Source organism: Aegilops tauschii, chromosome 5 (genome assembly GCF_002575655.3).
Source record: "Aegilops tauschii subsp. strangulata cultivar AL8/78 chromosome 5, Aet v6.0, whole genome shotgun sequence".
In the NCBI taxonomy this organism is placed as follows: domain Eukaryota; kingdom Viridiplantae; phylum Streptophyta; class Magnoliopsida; order Poales; family Poaceae; genus Aegilops; species Aegilops tauschii.
Window position 1 is genome coordinate 190,761,920 of NC_053039.3, and position 22,961 is coordinate 190,784,880.

Genomic DNA, 22,961 nt, shown 5'->3' on the forward strand with positions numbered 1-22,961 from the left:
CGGTAGGGAGGAAATCTTCGCGCGCACCCTAGTGTTCGAACCTTGAGGGTTTTTCCAGAACCCGTCATCCGACAAAATGGACGAGGGGCAGAGAAAGGGGAAAACGCTCTTGAAGGGACCTGCCCAGCCCCCTCGCGAGGTGGGCGAGAGAGAGAACAAGTTAAACCAGAATCGGAAACGGCGACAAAAAGCGACAGAACCAACCAGCAAGGAACACCAGGAGCAAATTTCAACTAAAAGGAGGCGAGCCAACTACGGAAAGCAAATGGAAAGCCGCGTCCGGCACCTAGTCTAGTCTTCAAGTCTTCTCACCAGCGCGGAGCTAAGTGCTGCCACTTGGTGTGGGAGGGAGCCCCCGAGGCCCGAGGGCGGCACTCCTGAGACTCCGGGGCATGTACAGCCCCACTCATTATTACGTGAGAGTGTCACGGGCGGCGATCTTCACAGGCACCGGGCCTTTTTCATAGGCACTGGGCCTTTCTTCACAGGCGCTGGGCCTTGCTTCATGGGTAGAACTTCCATAGGTGCTGGATGTTCCAAGCGTTCTGGATGGGCACCCCGTCCTGTGTCTCCAGGCGCGCGGCGCCAGGCCTGGAGACATGGACGACCTTAAACGGGCCTTCCCACATGGGTGAGAGCTTATGCAGCCCTTTCCTGGAGAGGACCCGCCTCAGGACGAGGTCACCTGTCTCGAGCGTCCTAGAGCAGATGTTGCAGCAGTGGTATCGCCGCAGTGCCTGCTGGTACCTTACCGCCCGTAGTGCGTCTTCGCGGCGGCGTTCCTCCCCCAGTACGAGGTCTATCCCCCGTGTGGCGTCCTATTGCATTTCATCAAACGCCAGGACCCATGCGGAGCGATGCCTGACCTCATGAGGGAGGACCGCTTCTGCTCCGTAGACGAGGAAGAATGGGGTCTCGCCCGTTGGCTTGGTGGCGGTGGTGTGGATGGACCACAACACAGACTGGAGCTCGTCGTACCAGCCCTTGCCCCAGGCCTCGAGCTTCTTCTTGAAAGTCCTGGTCTTGAGGCCCCTCAGGACCTCTGCGTTGGCGCGTCCGGCCTGACCATTGCTCCTGCGGTGCGCCACCGAAGTGTAGCAGATCTGCGTTCCAAGGTTAGCACAATATGTTCTAAAGAGATTACTAGTGAACTGCGAGCCGTTATCAGTGATGATGTGGTTGGGGACCCCGAAATGGCTCACGAGACCCTTGATGAACTTGACCGCGGAACCAGCTGGGATGGTGCGGACGGCTTCCACTTCTGCTCACTTGGTGAACTTGTCGATGGTGTCGGATCACGGGTTCCGGCAAAACCCTCAAGGTTCGAACACTGGGGTGCGCGCGAAGATTTCCTCCCCACCCATCCGTGTCCTAACTAGCTAAGATGTAAGGACGAACTCGATGAGCTCACAACACAACGGACACAAGATTTATACTGGTCGGGCCACCATTGTGGTGTAATACCCTACTCCAGTGTGTCGGTGGTGGATTGCTTCTTGGGCTGATGATGAACAGTACAAGGGGAAGAACAGCCTCCTGAGGTTGAGGTGTTCTTGCGCTCGGTGTGTGGCTAAGGATTAGGTGAGATGCCTCTCGATCCCTCCCTCTACGGTGGTGTCTAGTTCTACTTATATAGGCCCTGGTCCTCTCCCCAAATATTGAGCTGGAAGGGAGCCAACAACTGCCAATTTGAAAGGGGACAGCTAGTATAGCTTATCCTAACAAAAGCGGTCTTCGCTTGCAAAAGGCTCTGGTGGTGACGCCGCCTTGGGCTCCATGGTGACCTCCGTTTGCCGTCCTGCTGGTCTTGGTCTCGTTGGACCAATATGGAAACCATTGCTTGATGCCTTGGTAATCCGCACCTGCGCTTGCCTCCTTAGCACCAAAGGGGAAACAAGGACACTGCACGCTGGCGCTCGCCTGGTCTCGATCGTCATGTCTCACGTCACGAGAACCTCGCGAGGTTTGCCTTACCTTGATCTCTCCGACCCTCGCGAGCCTGCCTGGTTAGGCCGCTCCTGAGGAGGTCTTGTGTCGTCCGCCTCGCGAGGCTTGGCCCCTCGCGAGGGTCTTGAATGCCTTGTTGATGAAGATGGGTCGTACAGGCCTGCTAGCATTGCCACGCCGTGGGCCGCAGGCAGGCAAGTCTGTTGACTCCCGTTCGCAGAACGCCGACAGTAGCCCCCGGGCCCAAGGCGCGCTCGGGCTTGGCTTTGAGGCGATGCCAAAGGTCAAATGCAGAGCGCCGCGGGCCCCAATAGCCTGTGGCCTCGGTCGACGCATGGCGGTTGATTGGACATGGGCGTCTCCGCTTCCCCATGCTGCCTTGGAATCCGCCTAGCTATGTGGCCCCCGCAACCTACACAGTTATCCTTCCATCGCCTGCGCCATTCTTCCCCGATTCCTCTGCTTCCCCGAGACTCTGTTCCTCCTACCAATCTGGCCTATGCTCCGCCCACTCCATCGCCATGGCGCCGAAACAAGCTGACAAGGGGAAGAAACCTCTATCTTCTGCCGGCGCACGTTCGGCCGTCGAGCCCGCGGTTGGCCGATCGCTAGCGCTCAATGATGAGGCCATGGGCAAGGTGCGCCCCATGCTCGCCTCCAGTTTTAATGAGTGGCGGGAGACGATTAAGTACTGTACCTTAGTGATCTCTTGAGTGCTGCTTTCCTTCTTGACGGTGGTCCTTTAGGGTGCCTTTCGCCAAGGCCGTTGCATCTCCTAAGGATCAGCCTCCTCTTTCCTCGGCTCCCCCGCTGGCCTTGAGCGTCCCGAGCCTGCATGCTGTTGCTGGGGCAGGGTCGGTCGGAGAGGCGCGCTTGCCTGCACGGCGCTTTGAATCTGCGGTCTCGTCGTCCTTCCTCCATGGTCTGGCGTGGAGCTTGGCGGGCGTGCCCAGGGCCCCTCCTCTGGTCATGGACAGCAGTTGTCTGGCTTCGGTCTTTGGCTCCTCTTCAGGCAGCGGGCCCCTCTAGTTCGGCCCCCTCGCGAGGTCTGGCTGGCGCCTGGGTCAGCGCCAGCCCCCAGCCCCCAGCTGAGAGGGGGCACACCGCTCCAGGATTCGCCCACAGCCCCCACTGTGGAGGATGAGATGGGCCGTGCGCTTGAGTTGGAGCACGGGCGGAGCGTTGTTCGTCATGAGCTCTTCCAGGAGGCGATGGGCGCGATGAACCGACTCGGTGGTGAACTTGCGGACGTCGACGCGCGCCTCAAGGCCGAGGGTCTTCGGCTGGAGGAGGAACAATGTAAGCTGAAGGTGGCCATCAACCTTGGCCGTTACCAGCGCGATCTTTATAATGCGAAGGCCGAGGCGTCCCTCAAGGTTTCCCGTGAAGCTTGCTCCCGAGCTTTGGAGGAGGCTCGCGAGGCTGACCGCCGTCGCGAGGCCGCAGAGAAGCGTGTGTGGGAGCTCCAGGCCTGGAGCGCGTCCCTAGAGCAGCAGGTGCAGGCACGCAAAGCAGCCCTTGCGTCAATGAGGGGGGCACCCGCCGAGGAGGAAGAGATCCGGAAGCTTGAAGAGTCAATGGCGTTGGAAGCTGTGGAACGCAGCCTCGAGCTAGAGCGGTTGGAGACGAGGGAGCGCCAGGTCGTCCAAGCGGAGGACGCCGTTGGTGCGCACGAGGCCAGGGCTCAGGAGGAGGTTCATCGCCGGGTGGCCGAGGCTCGCGCGGATCTTGAGGGTAGGTATGACTTAAGGTTGAAGCTTGCGGGGACGGAGGATGCGGGTAGGGCCGCCGCCCTCAGGCCCAAGCTAGCTGAAGTGGAGAGGCGCGAGGAGGCTATGGCAGCCGCCCTGGTCATAGCGCAGGAAGAGTTGGCCTCTGCCCGCGCCGAGCTGCTCTCTCTTCAGAAGCAGGTTGATGACGCTAAGTCCGTTGCGTGGCAGAATAGGGAGGAAGTGCTTCAGCGGCGGACGCTAGAGCGTGAGCACGCCCCCATGCTCCAGGACCTCAGGATCAGGGCCAACACGGCGCTGGGCCATGTCTGCGACGAGAATGCTCCACACCCACACTCGAACGACTATACCAGTCATCTATGCTTCTTTGCCGACGTGGTGACGCGCCTGGAAGCCCGGTCTGATAGGGCTCTCCAGCTTGTGGAAGAGAGAAGCTGGGGCCTGCTCGGGCGCGCGTTCTCCCGTGTCTTCAGCCATCTCCGGAACACCTTCCCCGACTTTGACTTTGACGCCGGCATTGCCCCCGTGCCGCTGGCCATCCGTGGTGACCTAGCACGGTGGGTGGAGACCAATGTGGATGCGCTGGTGAGAGCCTTCGCTTCTGAAGATGACCTGGTGGTGCTCGCTGCAGACGAAGGCGACGTGGTTGACGATGGCGATGTCGGCGTTGGTGAAGGTGGAGGCGACGCCAACGACTGTGACAGCGATGCCAGCGGTGCGTCTGAAGACGACGTGGAGGATGCGGCGAGCGACATACCTAGCTGATCCCATGTTCCCTTACTGTTTATCCTGTATGCAAAAACTTGGGCGTGGCCCCTAAAGATTGTGAGAGCATTTTGAGAGGGGGAGCCCCTCATGTAAACAAATCGTAATTTTTACTCTTATATGCCAAGCCGAGTGTGCGCCTTCGTGGATCCATGAGTCTGGAGGCAAGTTTTGCCATTGTGGCTTACCTTAGCTGAGGTGGGCCCTGAACTGCATTGTAAGGTCGTGAGTTGCCGCGGAGCTCCTAAAGGTCTGCTGATCCGCCCGAGAGAGCCTCGCGGGGATCTAGCGCCGACCGGCGCGCGTGGTGCGTGTGCCGCGCCTAGCCCCGCTCGCGAGGGGCCCGCAAGGGGGATGCATCGAGCGCGAGCTTCAGAACAAGGCAAGAACCAGATGGCAAGAAATCGCTCGAACGAGAAAAGGCTTAAAAATTCAACTTCAGCTTAAATCCAAATCCAGAAGGCAAGGCTAGAGAAAAGGGATCCAAAGCAAATGGCCGCGTCCGGCACTTAGTCTAGTCTTCTTGTCTTCAAGTCTTCTCACCAGCACGGAGCTAAGTGCTGCCACTAGGGTGTGGGAGGGAGCCCCCGAGGCCCGAGGGCGGCTCTCCGGAGACTCCGGGGCATGTACAGCCCCACTCATTATTACGTAAGAGTGTCACGAGCGGCGATCTTCACAGGCGTGAGCCTTACTTCATATCGCCAGACGAGGGCCCCGCCTTGCGCCTCCCTCGGCCACCGTTGAGGGCGACCGGAAACCAGGACGCCACCAAAGGGTCAAAGGGGACGCTAGCGGCGCCCTCGGCGACCACGGGTCCTCTGCCGGGGGTAGGCTTTTTAGCACCTCCCCAGCAGAGGGCCTACGTCTGGGGGGCAGCTTGCTCTGTGCGACGCGGGGGGGTCCCCCGGGGGGTAGCTTCCTAGAATGCCGCTGCCCCGAAGAACTCACCAAAGTGCCCCACACCCCATGTTGCTCGGCCTGTCATGCTGTCCTGAGGATGGCAGGACGGTGCTCCGATGCGGCCGTACGTGGCTACACCTGTGCCCGCACCCAGCAGGGGCGGTGCGGGCGCAGCAGGGCGCCCTCTCCCATGGGTCGTGTTGACGTCGACGAGGCCCCCGGGCGCACCCGGGAGTACGCAGTTGTTGCGTGGCCCGCTGTGGGACCCCGCCGCCGCCTGAGGCGTGAGCCGATAGCAGAAGGACGGCGCTCCCGTGGCCGCCACGTCCGGTAGCTCGGCGACGCGTTCCAGCTACGCATCCCGGCCGCTCTCCATCAACCGGCACCGTAGCAGCTCCCGCGCCACTGTGAGCGCGGCCCGCATGTTCGCCTGGTCCCGCCGGGTGTGTGGCACCGTCGCTGCGGCGTGGCTCGCGGCCCTTGCAGCGGCTCGCGCTTGTCGTGGAGTGAGGGTGGAGGACGCTTGGCCGCGCCGCCCGCGCCTAGCAACACTAGGAGGCTCTCGTGCCGCCTGGAGCGCAGGGTTGAGATCTTCCTCGACGGGCAGCGCCGCCTGGGCGGGCCAGGCTGCCCAGAGGTCGGCGCTAGCCCTCGGGTCGCCGGACATCGGAACCGTGGAGCATTGGTGGATCAATTGGTGGGGAACAGGCTCCGGCGCACCCCTACCTAGCGCGCCAAATATCGGATCACAGGTTCCGACAAAACCCTCAAGGTTCGAACACTAGGGTGGGCGCGAAGATTTCCTCCCCACTGATCCGAGTCCTAACTAGCTAAGATCTAAGGACGAACTCGACGTCTCACAACACAAGGGACACAAGATTTATACTGGTTCGGGTCATCGTTGTGGTGTAATACCCTACTCCAGTGTGGCGGTGGTGGATTGCCTCTTGGACTGATGATGAACAGTACAAGGGGAAGAACAGCCTCCTGAGGTTGAGGTGTTCTTGCGCTCGGTGTGTGGCTAATGATTAGGTGAGATGCCTCTCTATCCCTCCCTCTACGGTGGTGGCTAGTTCTACTTATATAGGCCCTGGTCCTCTCCCCAAATATTGAGCGGGAAGGGAGCCAACAACGGCCAATTTGAAAGGGGACAGCTAGTACAGCTTATCCTGACAAAAGCGGTCTTCGCCTGCAAAAGGCTCTGGTGGTGATGCCGCCCTGGGCTCCATGGTGACCTCCATCTTTGCCGTCCTGCTGGTCTTGGTCTCGTTGCACCGATATGGAAACCTTCGCTTGATGCTCGGTAATCCGCGCTTGCGCTTGCCTCCTTAGCACCAAAGGGGAAACAACTACAGTGCGCGCGCTGGTGCCCGCCTGGCGCCCGCCTGGTCTCGATCGTCATGGCTCGCGTCACGAGAACCTCACGAGGTTTGCCTTGCCTTGATCTCTATGCCCCTCGCGAGCCTGCGTGGTTAGGCCGCTCCTGAGGAGGTCTTGTGTCGTTCGCCTCGCGAGGCTTGGCCCCTCGCGAGGGTCTTGAATGCCTTGTTGATGAAGATGGGCCATACAGGCCTGCTTGCACAGCCATGCCGTGGGCCGCAGGCAGACAAGTCTGTGGACCCCCGTTTCCAGAACGCCGACAGATGGTGCCGTAGAGGTAGCGGCAGGCCCCTGGCGCTCGAGGAAATGGGCCCAAGATATCTAGCCCCCAGACCGCGAATGGCCAAGTGAGTGGGATAGTCTGGAGGCCCTGAGCTGGCTGATGGATTTGCTTGGCGTGGAACTGGCAGGCTTCACAGGACTTCACCAGCTCGGCTGCGTCGTTGAGCATCGTGGGCCAGTAGAATTCACTGCGGAATGCCTTGGCGACGAGGGTTCGCGACGACGAGTGGTGCCCGCAGTCCCCACCGTGTATGTCAGTCAGCAACTCCTTCCCCTGGTCTCTGGAGATGCAACACAATGAAATGTCATTTGGTCGCTTCCTGTATAACTCACCGTCCCGGATGCAGTATGCTGTGGCTTGCTGGGCCACGTGCTCCGCGTCCTCCTCCTTCTCCGGCAGCGTCCCTTGCATCAGGTATTCCTTGAATTCCTTGGTCCAGCATCCCTCCTTGGGCTCGAGCGCCAAGAGTAGGCGCACTCCCAAAGTCGGGCCACAGGCTGGGGCTCCTGTGGCAGGCGGCTGCAGGAGTTCCTCCCGAGGCTGAGCCGTCCTTGAAAGTGGTGGCGTTGCTGACGGCTTGAAGAGCTGCTCCTCGAAGACGCCAGGCTCTTGGGGCTGCCACTTGGACGCCCTCTTGGCGATGTCGTCAGCTTCCTTGTTGGTGCCACGAGGCACGTGCTGCAATTTCCAGTCCCAGGAATTGCTTCTCCATCTTGCGCACTTCTGCGAGGTATGCCTCCATGTGCTCGTCCTTCAGCTCGTATACCTTGTTGGAGAAGTTGACGAGAAGCTGCGAGTCGCCCCTGACGGTGAGGCGCTTTACCCCCAGAGCTGCCGCAGCCTTCAGGCCAGCTACGAGGCCTTCGTATGCTGCGATGTTGTTGGAGACCTTCTCGCACTGCTGAAAGCAGAGCTGCATGGCATAGTAGAGCTTGTCTTGAGTGGGAGAGACGAGTACTGCTCCAGCCCCCGCGCCCTGGTGCGCAAAGGCCCCATCGAAATACATGGCCCAACCGTCGGGCGCCTCACTTCCTGGTGAGGTGGACTAGTCCTCGCCTACTTCAAGCCTCGGGCCATCCGTCCATTCCGCCACAAAATCAGTGAGTGCGGCTCCCTTGATGACCCTGGTGGTGCTGAACTCCAACTGGAATGCCTGCAGCTCGATGTTCCACTCAGCAACCCTTCCAGCAGAGTTGGGCCTCCTGAGCACTCTCTCCAATGGGTAGGCTGAGACGACCTTGATGGGGTGGCCCTGGAAGTAGTGCCGCAACTTGTGCGAGGCCACCAAGAGCGCGAGGAGGAGCTTTTGGGGCATGGGGTATCACGCCCTTGCGTCCCGCAACACCGTGCTGACGAAATACACCGGGTGCTCGACGAGGGCTGGCGCGCTGGTGAGGCTCATGTCTTGCGGAAGCTGAGATGTCTCCAGAGGTGATGGAACCTCCGACGCTTGATCGCTCGTCAGGACCATGGCGGCGTCGTCCTGCCGAGCTTGGTCCCCTGTTGATGCCGCTACGGCTCTTGCTGTGCCTACCTGATCTTGCATCACCCCGGTTGTAGCCCGGCGCGACGCGCCTTTGGCTTGGTGCTCTTCCCGAACCGCCACCAGTGCTGCGCTGGCGGAGTATGGAGTGGCAGCAAGGTAGAGTACTAGGGGCTCGAGAGGCCGCGGCGCCACCATCACCGGAGGGCTGGTCAGGTATCTCTTGAGGTCTTGAAAAGCTCGGTCGGCCTCCGGGCCCTTCTTCTTCATCAGCTTGAAGAAGGGTAGGGCGCACTCTCCCAGCTTGGAGATGAAGCACCCCAACGCAGTCACCCGTCCAGCCAGCTTCTGCATTTCCTTGAGGGTCTGAGGTGGGCTCATGTCTTCGATGACCTTGATCTTTTCTGGGTTTGCCTCGATCCCTCTGTGTGACACGAGGAAACCCAGCAGCTTGCCGGAAGGGACACCAAACACGCACTTCTCCAGGTTAAGTCGCAAGTTCACCTGGCGTAGACTTGCGAAGGTCTCCTCAAGATCCTCGATCAAGGTTCTCGACTCCCGAGATTTTACCACAATATCGTCGACGTAGGCCTTAGCGTTCCTCCCGAGCTGTCGCCCTAAGGCGATGTGCATCAGCCGCTGAAAAATCGCGCCCGCGTTACGCAGTCCAAAAGGCATGCAAGTGTAGCAGTACACCCCGCATGGGGTCAGGAAGGCTGTCTTCTCTACATCTTCTACCGCCATCTTGATCCGGTGGTACCCGGAGAATGCATCCAGGAAGCACAGCAGGTCGCACATGGCGGTGGAGTCAACGATCTGGTCGATGCGTGGGAGCGGGAACAGATCTTGGGGGTAGGCCTTGTTGAGGTTGGTGAAGTCGACGCACATTCGCTCCTTCCCACCTTTCTTCGACACAATGACGTGGTTCACCAGCCATTCGGGTTACCGAACCTCGCGAATGGTACCCGCCGCCTACACTGCCTACAACTGGCGGGTCTCTTGGACGATGAAGGCCTGCTTCTCCGTGGACTGTCATCTCGCCCGCTGCTTCACCGGGCGTGCATTTGGCACACCCTCAGGTAATGTTGAATCACTTCTCTCGGGACCCCCACCAGCTACTTGGGCTCCCATGCGAATATTTCCTTTGCACGCTAGAACTTCACCAACGCTTCCTCTTGGCCCGGGTCGAGGTCGGCACCTATGGTAAAGGCGGCTCCCGAGGATCCGTCTTCATCGACCGACACCTGCTTGGTTTCCGCATTGTCTTGGGTGAACATCTGCTTCTTCTTGGTTGGTGCGGCCTCCTTGGCCTCGGGGGCGCCCGTGCCGACGGGCTGCGCCCCCGCGGCGGTCTTGAAGGCAAGTTTGAGCACCGTCACGGCCTCCTTGGTGTCCCCCTTGATAGTGAGGACACCCCTGCTTCCAGGCATCTTCATGAGGTTGTATGCCGGGTGGGTTGCCGCCATGAACTGGGCCAGAGCCGGGTACCCGAGGATGGTGTTGTACGGGAGGCCCATGCGGGCAATGTCGAAGTCGACCAACTCGGTGTGGTAGTTGTCGCGCGTGCCGAAGGTGACGAGGAGGCGGATCTGCCCCAGGGAGTGGGCGGTGCCGCCACCAACTCCTGAGAAAGGCTTGCTGAGGCTGAGCCGCTCGAGCGGTACGTGAAGAAGGTTGAAGGCCTCCACGGAGAGCACGTTGAGGCCGGCGCCGCCATCGATGAGGGTCTTGGTGACAGCCACGTTGCAGATGGTGGGCGTGCAGAGCATCGGGAGCATACCTGGGCCGGCGGTGGTGACGGGGTGGCCTTCTGTGTCGAAGGTGAGGTCAGCCTCGGGCGCAGCCCAGCCCGGCGGAACCCCCGAGCGCTTGGAAGCAGCGCCGATCTGGCGAAGGAATGGCTTGACAAGGCGATCTGAAGGCGGTGCTTGAGAGCCGCCTAGTAGGGCCGCGATCGCGTGGTGCGCCGGTGCCGCGTAGCACGCAGTGAAGAGGTCGTGCAGCTCCTCCCAAGATGCCACCATGGATCCGGGGAGGTTGAGCAGCCAGGCGCACGGCGCGCAGGTGATGGACATGTGAAACCAGTTGGCAAATGACCTTGTCGTCGCCCCCGGCGTCGACGACGGCCTCCTCATATGCCAGAAGGAAAGCCGACGGGTCCGCCGCGCCGTCATAGCGCGGCGGCATCTCTGGCTTGAACTTGGGCGGCCACTGCACCTGCCGCAAGGCGGGGGCCAGGGCTCGGAGCCCCCTGGCCCGGTCATCGGCGCAGGCCGTCGGAGCCGGTAGTGGGGCGCCTGCCATGAGGGCGGAGCGCGGTGGTGGTGGAGCGTAGCTCGGCGGAGGGAGGCTACGGCGCACCCCTACCTGGCGCACCAAATGTCGGATCACGGGTTCCGGCAAAACCCTTAAGGTTTGACCACTAGGGTGCGCGCGAAGTTCTCCTCCCTACCGATCCACGCCCTAGGTTTGCTAAGATCTCAAGAACGAACTCACAACACAAGGGACACAAGATTTATACTGGTTCGGGCCACCATTGTGGTGTAATACCCTACTCCAGTGTGGTGGTGGTGGACTGCCTCTTGGGCTGATGATGAACAGTACAAGGGGAAGAACAGCCTCCTGAGGTTGAGGTGTTCTTGTGCTCGGTGTGTGGCTAAGGATTGGCTCAAGATCAGATGCCTCCTAGAGTGGAGGCTAGTCCTATTTATAGAGGCCCTGGTTCTCTTCCCAAATATTGAGCAGGAAGGGAGCCAACAACGGCCAATTTGAAAGGGGACAGCTAGTACAGCTTATCCCGACAAAAGTAGTCTTTGCCTGCAAAAGGCTCTGGTGGTGACACCGCCTTGGGCTCCATGGTGACCTCCGTCTTGCCGTCCTGCTGGTCTTGGTCTCATTGCACCGATATGGAAACCTTTGCTTGATGCCTTGGTACTCCGCGCCTGCGCTTCCCTCCTTAGCACCAAAGGGGAAACAAGGACGCTGCGCGCGCTGGCACCCGCCTGGTCTCGATCGTCATGGCTCACGTCATGAGAACCTCGCGAGGTTTGCCTTGCCTTGATCTCTCCGCCCCTCGCGAGCCTGCCTGGCGAGGCCGCTCCTGAGGAGGTCTTGCATCGTCCGCCTCACGAGGCTTTGCCCCTTGCGAGGGTCTAGAATGCCTTGTTGATGAAGATGGGCCATACAGGCCTGCTTGCACAGCCATGCCGTGGGCCGCAGGCAGACAAGTCTGTGGACCCCCGTTTCCAGAACGCCGACAGATGGTGCCGTAGAGGTAGCGGCAGGCCCCTGGCGCTCGAGGAAATGGGCCCAAGATATCTAGCCCCCAGACCGCGAATGGCCAAGTGAGTGGGATAGTCTGGAGGCCCTGAGCTGGCTGATGGATTTGCTTGGCGTGGAACTGGCAGGCTTCACAGGACTTCACCAGCTCGGCTGCGTCGTTGAGCATCGCCGTGGGCCGCAGGCAGGCAAGTCTGGGGACCCCCGTTCCCAGGACGCCGACAACTCCAACCTCTTGCGAAGAAGGCTATAGTTTTCAAGAATGTAATCAAATGCCCATGTTAATCATGTCAGATCGAAGATGGCATATTAGTGCATTTTAGAAATCCTGGAAACCAAATAGGCCTGTAGTAATGTTCAAAACTGCATGTAGGCACTAAGACGTTTTCTTCTTTTGCAGATAAGATTAGGCCCAGTGGTGGATAATGTGATACAATATAAAAATCATGTTGAATGCCTAGATCTGCATCTCTCAGAAATTACTTTGAACTCCTACCGAGGGACCTTACCAGAGATTATATTCGCCAGGTTCTTTGTTCTCAGAGCAAGGGTGCTGATGGAAATGATGTTTGCCCTACATTTAATTCGCAAAATTTAATGGTTTGTTGATCAGCGCCGGCGCCTGCGGCAGAATGGAATAGGCTCCAAAAATGCTGAATTTCATTTTGGAACTTCAGATGACAGAGTAATCGGAAGTCATCATGTCAACCCTATACATGACTTCTCAGTGGCTGACCCCTTTGCAAAAATTGTGAGGTTTCGAAACCAGACTTAGACGTGGTAATATTAGTTTGAACCTCTCTGATATCCATGTTCAGCAGATCAGCCCGAGCGTTTGCAGCTGATGAGCTGAAATTCATTTCTAATATCAGTATGAACCTTGTAATCTTCAAATTTGAGCCATATAACTCTAGAATTTGAACCTTGTAATATTTGAGCTTTTGCGGTACAATCGTTGAAATTGCATCGTATGAGACTCCTATATTGGTAGCACTACTTTGACCTTAATATGCAATGGTCTTAGATTTTATTAATCGTTCTCGAATCTGTTTACCTTGTCGATCTCACAGCACACGATCTGTATAGCTAACTCGACTGCGATCTTCGACATTATTGCACACAGTTGGTTTCTTCCACCGCGTGCCATGTAGAGCACAGAATTAATTATCGCACTCGAGTGTCCATCATCACACTTCTGTGTAACTTGACATCATCACCCATGGGTAAACTTATGACCGAAGTCATTCCACACACTTTGTTTTTACAAAGCTTTTTGCCAATAAATGCCCACGATTTGTCCCTCTTCTAGCCGACGTGTGGCCAAACTAGCCGGGCGGGAAGCTTGCGCGGTAAACAGCGCGGTAGCGCGGGAATAGGCTCACCGACGATACATTTGGCGCCTCTTTGAGCCCACACGTGCTATGCGGTCTTGTCTAGCGTGAACTGGAATCCTCCGCTATGAACGCCATGACAAGACGTGACGATTACAGGCCGACCGGCCCCCATTTATTACATCGGCCATTTAACCCTTGTGTCTCTTCAACCTTTCGATCGTGCCCCACCATTGTAAGAAGCACACCCACCACGAGAAATTCTTAGAGGGTACCCTGCGCGGCTCCAACGGCGCTCCGAGCGGCTGCCGATGACGAGCAACAGTTCACCATGCATGCCATGGTGGACACCCACAGAAGGTTCATGGACCTCTCGTTCGTGTACACTAACGACCCAGTCTGGGTGGAGCACTCCATCTAGATCATGGAGTTGTTGCTTGCCGAGGAGAAGTACAAGGTGGTCAGGGTCGACCTCGAGTACAACAGCGCTCGTGCCGGGTCTCGTCCCAAGGTCACCGTCACCCAGATGTGCTTCTGCCACCACGTCCTCGTCTACCACTACTGCCTGGCCACAAGGCCTTGCGAGCATTTTGCCAGGGTTGTCAACGACCCCCACTACATGTTCGCTGCGGTGGACATCACCAACGATGTAAAGGCGCTCGAGAATTCGGGCATCGCCTGCCAGAATCTTGTCGACATCCAGGGCCAATACAAGATCTGGGGCAGGAAGGAGCATGAGAAGGACTCATTGGTTCACCTCGCCGAGGCCATCATCGACCCTTACTACAGAGACGTGAAGGATTTGTCCAACAAGGACAAGTATTCCTGGCACTCAGCCTGGATGGAGAAACTCGACAAAGCTCACATCGTCTATGCGGCCAAGGAGGCGTACAAGAGCTACAAACAATCTATGCGGCCAATGGAACCTGTCAGTGATGTTCTCATAAATCACGCACAATTGTATACCAGCAATCATTTGCTCACAACACACACGGCTTGTTAGAAGCAATCGTATGTGTTGTTATCGGTCTTCGCACACGTTTCCGATTACAGACCTGTTTGCCGCGTATCACAAACATCTTGTTAAGTTGAATCGTTTATGTTCTCTTGTCTCAACGCAAACAGTTCATCCGAGTGAACCGCATGCCGTATATAGCACACACCTTGATCTGGCTGACCATTTCTTTTGTGTTGCCTAATCACAAAACAGTTCATTGGAGTCAACCATATGATGTATATCGCACACACCTTCATCTGGCTGCCCGTTTCTTTTATTCATCCTCACCGCAAATAGTTAATTGAACTGAACCATATGCCCTGCATTGCACATGCAACTAAAATATAAACCGTGTTTGATGCATCCTCCATCGCAAATGATTTGCACCTTTTTGACGGCTTTTTTACACCACCGTTTGCTATTATTGCATGACACATAGTTTCGTCGAAGGGTCTCTGATCATAGTGTCGTGTTAGCAGCAACCTGCAGTAGTGCATGTTCCACCACCATTCTTCCACCATCAATCTGCCAAAGCAGGAGTAGGGTTTTATGCCTCGCGGCGGCCCGAACCTGGGTAAAACTGCCTGTGTGATCCCTGCCGTGCTGCCCCAGGCTCGTCTGCTCTTTGTGCAACGCGACCTCCCCCTGTCGAACTAGCAAGGGGTCCTCTAGTCCCATAGATGGCTGTGGTTTCCTACGATATCTTTGGCGTGCCAGGTAGGGGGATCGCTTGCGCGAACCTGAAGGCGTGTAGAGCGCGTCATCTTCATCACCGTCTTCACCTTCGACGACACCGTCGACCATGGTGCCTAAGAAGAAACGTGGTGCTTCGGCTCATCCATCCACCTCAAAGGCTCCGCCGCCCACGGCCTCTAATGCCGTGGGGAGCGTGGAGACGCACGAGGACGTGGACGCTGCTGGGGACGTGGTCGGAGCAGGCGATGCCATCACCACTTCCCCTGCGGCCGACGCAGGAGCGAGAGACATCGAAGGAGAACAGCATCGGCAACGCCCTAGCGGCCACGCTTCACAAGGTACGGGTGAGGGGGTTACTCCTTCGGCACCTATCGAATTCTAGGTTCTACCAAACCCTTGAGGTTCGAACACTCAGGTGCGCACGAAGATCTCTCTCTCCCAAGCTCACTCTCACAATGATCTCAAGGCCTAGCTTGCCGAACCCACGGAACAAGAGAGACGAGAGTTTATACTAGTTCGCGCCACCGTTGTGTTGTAATACCCTACTCCAGTGTGGTGTGGTGGATTGCCTTGTAGGCTGAGGATGAACAGTACAAGGGATGAACAGACTCCTAAGGAGAGGTGTTCTTGAGCTCGGTGAGCTTGTGTGTGTGAGGATTGACTGAATGATCCGTCCAAGATGAGATCCCCCTCCCATGGTGGTGGCTAGTCCTATTTATAGAGGCCCGGTGTCGGCGTCCTAGGAATGGGGGCCCTCAGACTTATCGGCCTGCAGCCCATGGTGTGGCTCCATCAGCGGCCCTGTACGGCCCATCTTCATCAGCGAACGCTCAAGACCCTCCTGCGAGGGGCCAAGCCTCGCGAGGCGGACAACGCAAGACCTCCTTGGGGGCAAGGGGCACCTCGCGAGGTCCTTGTGATGCAAGCCATGACGACCAAGGCCAGGCGGGCGCCAGCGTGCGCGGTGTACTCCCTTCCTCTTTGGTGCTAAAGAGGCAAGCGCAGGTGAGGTGTCCCAAGGCATCTGGCAAAGGTTTCCATATCGGTGCAACAAGACCAAGACCAGCAGGACGGCAGCGGAGGTCACCGTGGAGCCCAGGACGGCGTCACCACTAGAGCCTTTGGCAGGTGAAGACCACCTTTAGTCAAGATAACTTGTACTGGTTGTCTCCCTTCAAATTTGGCCGTTGTTGGATCCCTTCCTGCCTACATTTGGGAATAGGACCAGGGCCTCTATAAATAGGACTAGCCACCATAGTAGGAGGCAACTGATCTTGGGCCATTCAGATCATCCTCAACCACACAGGCTCACCGAGCTTAAGGACACCTCTCCTCAGGAGGCCGTTCTTCCCTTGTACCTGTTCATCCTCATCCCAAGAGGCAATCCACCACACCACACTAGAGTAGGGTATTACAGCACATCGGTGGCCCGAACCTGTATAAACCCTGTGTCCCTTGCTCTGTGAGTTCGACGTCTTGAGATTTGAGATCGCGGTGAGTGCGTGAGCTAGACGGGGGAGAGATCTTCGTGCGCACCCTGGTGTTCGAACCTCAAGGGTTTTGCCGGAACCCGAAATCCGACATTTGGCACGCCAGGCAGGGGTGCGCCGAAGCTTTCCTTCCGTCGATCCACATACCACCGCTCCACCGTATCCATGGCAGACGCGCGTCGAGCCCGCGCCGAGCGCAGGGCCGCCCTTGCCGCCCGTGTCGCCCAGACGGCCCCTGTCGGCGGGCCTCCCCGTCGTTCTCCGTCGCCCGCCGCCAACGCCGCCACCGGCCCGGTGGGAAACGAACAGCAAGCGTCCTTGTTGCACCCCTCCGTGTGGCGGGACGGCCGCACCGCCACTCCATTGCTAACTCCAGCCGGCTCGTCGTCTCACGCTCGTCGCGCGCCCACGGACGCGCAGGCCGCGTTGCTCATGGCATGCGAGCTCCTGCGCTACCCCCTAGTCGACGACCTCTACGAGGACTGGCTGGACCGCATCGCCGAGCTCGTCAGCGCCGTGGGGGCTCTCCCGCACCATCCCTCTTGTTGCCTCGCCCTTCACCAGCTGCGGGTGACGTAGCTCATGGAGCACCTCCACCACCTCCGCACCAAGACGGTGCCCTGGCGCCAAGGCGCGCGGCCCCCCCGGCGTGACACACCGTGCTGGGCGCCCGCGCAAGAAGAAGGAAGCTGCCAAGAGGTTCCCCGGCCGCAAGAAAACGCTCCCGCGCTCCCAGCGCCACCACGACAAGACCGCGCGCCACCCGTCATGGCGGATTGCAGGAATCAAGGGCAGGCTCCACCCCTGCAGAGGGCCCCTGTGGCCATAGCAGGCTACCGCGCCTTGACTCCAGAGCTGCGTAGCATCATCCGGCCAGGCAAGTTCAAGCCAGACCTACCTCCTCGCTATGACGGCACCCCCGACCCTGCGGAGTTCTTGCAGCTCTACGAGCTGAGCATCAAGGCGACCAATGGCGATGAGAAAGTCATGGCAAACTGGTTCCCCATGGCTCTCAAGGATGGTGCTCGCTCATGGCTCCTGAACCTGCCCCCGGGCTCGATCTCCTCCTGGGATGAGATGCGCGACCGCTTCCTCGCCAACTTCCAGGGCACTCGCGACTGCCGGCCGGCCGCGGGTGACCTACACCATATCAAGCAACAGCCAGGAGAGACCCTGCAGAAGTACATCCAGCGCTTTAACATCGTTCACCTCAAGATCCCCAAGGTGACGGATGAGGCCATCATTTCGGCGTTTTCCGGTGGCGTCCGTGACGTCAAGATGAAGGAGGAGCTCACCATCCACGAGGAGCTATGCACGGCCTTGGAGCTGTTAAACATGGCGACCAAGTGCGCAAGAGCTGAGGAAGGGCGCCTTTCCCTCCTCGAGCTCCCTGCTACCGACCCAGGGGAGAGGAAAGCCAAGGCCAAGGACGTGAAGCGCAAGGGGATAGCCGTGCTCGCGGCGAAGCCGGACACGAAGCGCGGACGGGACCATCCCAAGTCATTCAAGAGCAGCCGTCCGTTTTGCGCCTTCCACAATGTGCACATCCACAACACCAATGACTGTCAAGAGCTCAGAGCCATTCGAGATGGACGCTTCGGTCGACACCCCGAGCGCAACGACCGGGGCTACGGCCGAGGAGGAGGACGAGGTGGAGGACGCTGGGACGATCGTGGCCCTCGCCAGGAGTGGCGCGACCGGCCTCGTGAGGACCGCTGGCAGGACCAGCCTCATGAGGGCGCATGGAGGGATCATCCTCGCAAGGATCGCCCTCAGGGCAATGCTAGTCTCCCCCATTGCCGCCACCGCCAAGAAGAAACGACGACCACCATGAGGAAGAGGGGGCTGGGGGCTTCCAGGAGCCACGCGCTATCACCTGCATCTTGGGCGGAGCTCAGGCCCCAGCATCCCAGCGCATCTTCAAGCAGTTCTCTTGCGAGGTGAATGCAGCCCTTCTCAGGCTCGAGGCCACGCGCCCGCTCAAGTGGTCCAAGTGCGCCATCACCTTTAGCTCGGCGGACCGGCTCAAGTGCGTGGCGACCGCAGACGCCCTCCCGATGTTGTGCTCGCCCGTCATCAGCAATGTCCAAGTCACCAAGACCCTCATCGACGGCGGCGCAGGGCTTAATGTCCTGTCCGTCGAGACATTCGACAGCCTCCAAGTGCCATACGATCAGCTACAGCCTACTAAGCCCTTCTCAGGAGTGACCGACGGCTCCACCACCCAGATAGGGCAAGTTCGCGTCCCAGTCACCTTTGGCCAGCTCGACAACTACCGCAATGAGCTCATCGACTTCGACGTCGCCCACATCCGTCTGCCGTACAACGCCATCCTCGGGTATCTTGCATTAGCCAAGTTCATGGCAGTGACCCACCATGGCTACAACGTCCTCAAGATGCCCGGAAGCGGCGGAATCATCACAGTCCGCTGCAAAGAAAGAGATGCGGTGTGCTCCCTCGAGCGCGCCTTCCAAGCCGCAGCAATCGAAGACCCTGGCAGCAAGGGCACGCAGTACCCTCTTGAGGCGATCCCCAAGAAGAAGAAGCAGCTACTCCGCACAGGGCCTCAGGGGGGCGGCGTCTTTAGCGACACCGCCTCAGGATCAGCGCCCGCAGCTAGGGTGCCTCCCTCCCTCGCAAAGGAAGGCGCGCCCGGCGCCCTCCTCGGGCGAGGCTCGGGGGCTCGCTTCTGGAGGGCCTCTGACCTAGCCAACATCATGAGGGAGGCGCTCGGGCACCACGTGGAGGCGTGCTTCGCGGCACGTTTCCCTTTGGAGGGCACCGGGCGAGGAGCGCCCGACGCTCAGGAGTTCATCGTCAAGGCCACCCAGGAGTTTTGTAACGCCCACGATGCAGCTATATCTCCCACGTGTCGGGGCACGACTTAGAGGCATAACCGCATAGTGGTTTTGTCGCAAGAAGGGTCATCTTCACACAATCCCATGTAATGAACAAGAATGGGATAAAGAGTTGGCTTACAATCGCCACTTCACACAATACATAAAATATCATCATACATCATCCGAAATACAATCATATAGACCGGCTACGGCCAAAATCCAGATGAAAATAAGACAACCCCAAATGCTAGATCCCCGATCGTCCCAACTGGGCTCCACTACTGATCATCAGGAAAAGACACATAGTAACGACCACGTTCCTCGTCGAACTCCCACTTGAGATCGACGCCATCATCTGCACTGGCATCGTCGGCACCTGCAACTGGTGTTGGAAGTATCTGTGAGTTACGGGGACTCAGCAATCTCACACCCGCGAGATCAAGACTATTTAAGCTTATAGGACAAGAGGTGCAAAGAGGTGGAGCTGCAGCGGCAAAAACATATATGGTGGCTAACTTGCACAAATGAGAGCGAGAAGAGAAGCAAAGGAACGGACGTCACCTAGCAATGACCAAGAAGAGGTCCTGAACACCTACTTACGCAAACATAAGACAGACCGTGTTCACTTCCCGGACTCCGCCGAGAAGAGACCATCACGGCTACACACGCACTTGGTGTATTTTAATTGGGTCAAGTGACAAGTTATCTACAACCGGACATTAACAAATTCCCATCTGCCTCATAACCGTGGGCACGGCTTTCGAAAGATAAAACCCTGCAGGGGTGTCCCAACTTAGCCCATAATAAGCTCTCACGGTCAACGAAGGATAAACCTTCTCCCGGAAAAACCCGATCAGTCTCGGAATCCCGGTTTACAAGACATCTCGACAATGGTAAAACAAGACCAGCAAAGCCGCCCGAATGTGCCGACAAATCCCGATAGGAGCTGCACATATCTCGTTCTCAGGGCACACCGGATTGTCCAAGCTTCCGATAGGCCAGCCCAGAGTTGCCCCTGGTGGCCACCGGCGACTGACAGTTTGGACCAATACTCAGAGGAGCACTGGCCCGGGGGTTTAAAATAAAGATGACCCTCAGGCTCTAGAAAACCCGGGGGAAAAAAGGTATAGGTCGCAAATGGTAAAACCAAGGTTGGGCCTTGCTGGAGGAGTTTTATTCAAGGCGAACTGTCAAGGGGGTCCCATAAATCACCGGACCGTGTAAGGAACGCAAACTCAAGGAACATAATCCCGGTATAACAGTAACTAGGGCGGCAATAGTGGAACAAAACACCAGGCATAAGGCCGAGCCTTCCACCCTTTACCAAAATATATAGGTGCATTAATTAAATAAGAGATATTGTGATATCCCAACATAACCATGTTCCGACATGGAACAAACTTCAACTTCACCTGCAACTAGCAACGCTATAAGAGGGGCTGAGCAAAAGCGGTAACTTAGCCAAACAACGGTTTGCTAGGAAAGGATGGTTAGGGCTGACATGGCTAAAATGGGAGACATGGTATAGCAAAAGATAGGTAGTGGAGCATGGCAATAGAGCGAACAACTAGCAAAGCAAAGATAGAAGTGATTTCGAGGGGTGGTCATCTTGCCTGCAAGATTCTCAGAGTTGTCGAAAGCTTGATCCTCGTAAGCGTACTCGACAGGTTCCTCGTTCACGAACTCGTCTCCCGGATCTACCCAAGACAAGAACACAAACAAACGGAACCACAATCAACAACGAGAAATGCACAAGCGACATGATGCAAGACATGTATGATATGCAAGATGTGATATGCGATGCATATGCGTGCTCCGGAAGGAAAATAATGAACATGGCAGTAACTTGGCAAACCAAGCATGCCACTGGAAAGATGAGATGATTTCGGTCGAAATCGATATAAAGATCACCGGAATCGGATGCACGGTTTGCAAATGGCAAGCAAAACAAGAATGACACTAATCTGCGATAAACAGCAAGATAGCACTTAGAATACAACAAGTAACAATGCTACAGCACCCCAACATAGCAACAAAGCACATGGCAATAATCCACAGGAGATGCTTGACAAAAGATGAACACTGAGCTACGGCTAGATCACAACATATCAAGCTCAAGCAAGCATGGAAAAAGTGCAAAAGGTTACAGGTTCACAGACTTGGTGAAAAACTGGACATGGCAGAAATTAGCATCAGGTAGCAATGTTCAGAGCACGAAATCAACATGCTATAGGAACTTAACATAGCAAAGCAAGGCATGGTAGTGTTCTACTAAATGCACATGACAAAAGTCCCTTACTTACCATAAGCCAAAAAGAACCAGAAGATATGATGGCATGCATGTAAACATAGCAAGTTTCATTATCAGGTTTCAGACTTAGCAGAAAACAGAGCATGGCAGAAATATTAATATGTAGGCCTATTTGTGAGCTTGATGCACTCACTACAGAGCAATGCATGACAAACCAAGCATACCTACCGCAAGATGGCATGTTTATGAAGCTATCCATGGCAAGAACAATTGCATAGCATTTATGGATCAACTACAATAAGTTTGGAAAAAATGCATATCATGTTAAGAATCTGCCATAAATATTTTATAGCAAAAGTAGAGCAAGATTGAGTCATGCTATGGTACTCTAAAATTGCAAACAATTGCAGGAATGCATCAACTACAACTATAGCTACAAAACATCCTTACTGAACATCTCCAAAATATGCATGGATCTTTCTGTAGCATCAAGTTTACATGGCAACAAAATTACAGCAGACTAGGACTTAGAGAAAACACTTAATCCCTGAAATCAGAATTATTACGGGGCCTACTTTGCATGCTTGTGCTAGTCACCACAGAGATCACAAAAATACATGGACTATACCACTGGAAATATGGCATGGCATACTTCAAAACACATGTAGAGCTCATGCTCAAAAGATGCACAGAATAAATGATACAAAAATGACAAATCTCCAAGTTCTGATAAGAACCAGAGATTAACAGCAACTAGCCCTCTTCCAACGAAGATTTGGGCATCAATATGACCTTTAATGAAAATGGTGCAATTAAACAAAATGAAGAGCATCACGAGACGAACAATTTGACGTATTATACGCGTGAATCGGAGCTACATGCACAAAGTTATCGCATCGGGAACAGGAGCACTTGCGCATAGAATTCTCAGACTTAGGAAAAAAAAAGGGGGGGCTCGGGTCAAACCTTCCCGTTGACCTGATCGGATCGGGGGAGGTTTCAGGCGCGGGCGCTCGCCGAGGCGGCGGCGCGACTTGCCGGCGGGAGGAGAAGGGAGGAGGACCGGCGACGGGGAAGGACGAGGCCGGCGGGGCTGCGCCGGCGGGGGAGGTGGCCGACGGCGGGCGACGAGCGCGCGGGGCCGGCGGGGGAGCTCGTGGCGGCGGCGGCCGGTGGCAATGGCGGCGGCGGCGGGCCGGCCGGCGAGGAGGCGGCGGCGGAGGCGGCGCCCGGCGGCGGGGCAGGCGCGCGGCGGCGGGCGTGGGCCACGGGGGCCGGGGTCGGGCCCGCGGGCCGGCAGGGAACGGCGGCGGCGGACGCTGACGTGGCGACGAGCGATTCGTCCGCCGGCGCGGGTGGACGTGTCCGGCGCGGGCGGACGCTGTCCGGCGGCGCGAGGGAATTTTGCTAGGGTTAGACTGCGATTCCGTTTTTCGGGATGCCCACATATAAATAGGTAGAGGGAGCTAGAAGACTCCAAATGAGGTGCGGTTTTCGCCCACACGATCGTGATCGAACGACCTAGAGCATGGAAGAGAGTTTGGTGGGTTTTGTGCTGGTTTTGGAGGGGGTTTTTGCTGGACACTCAA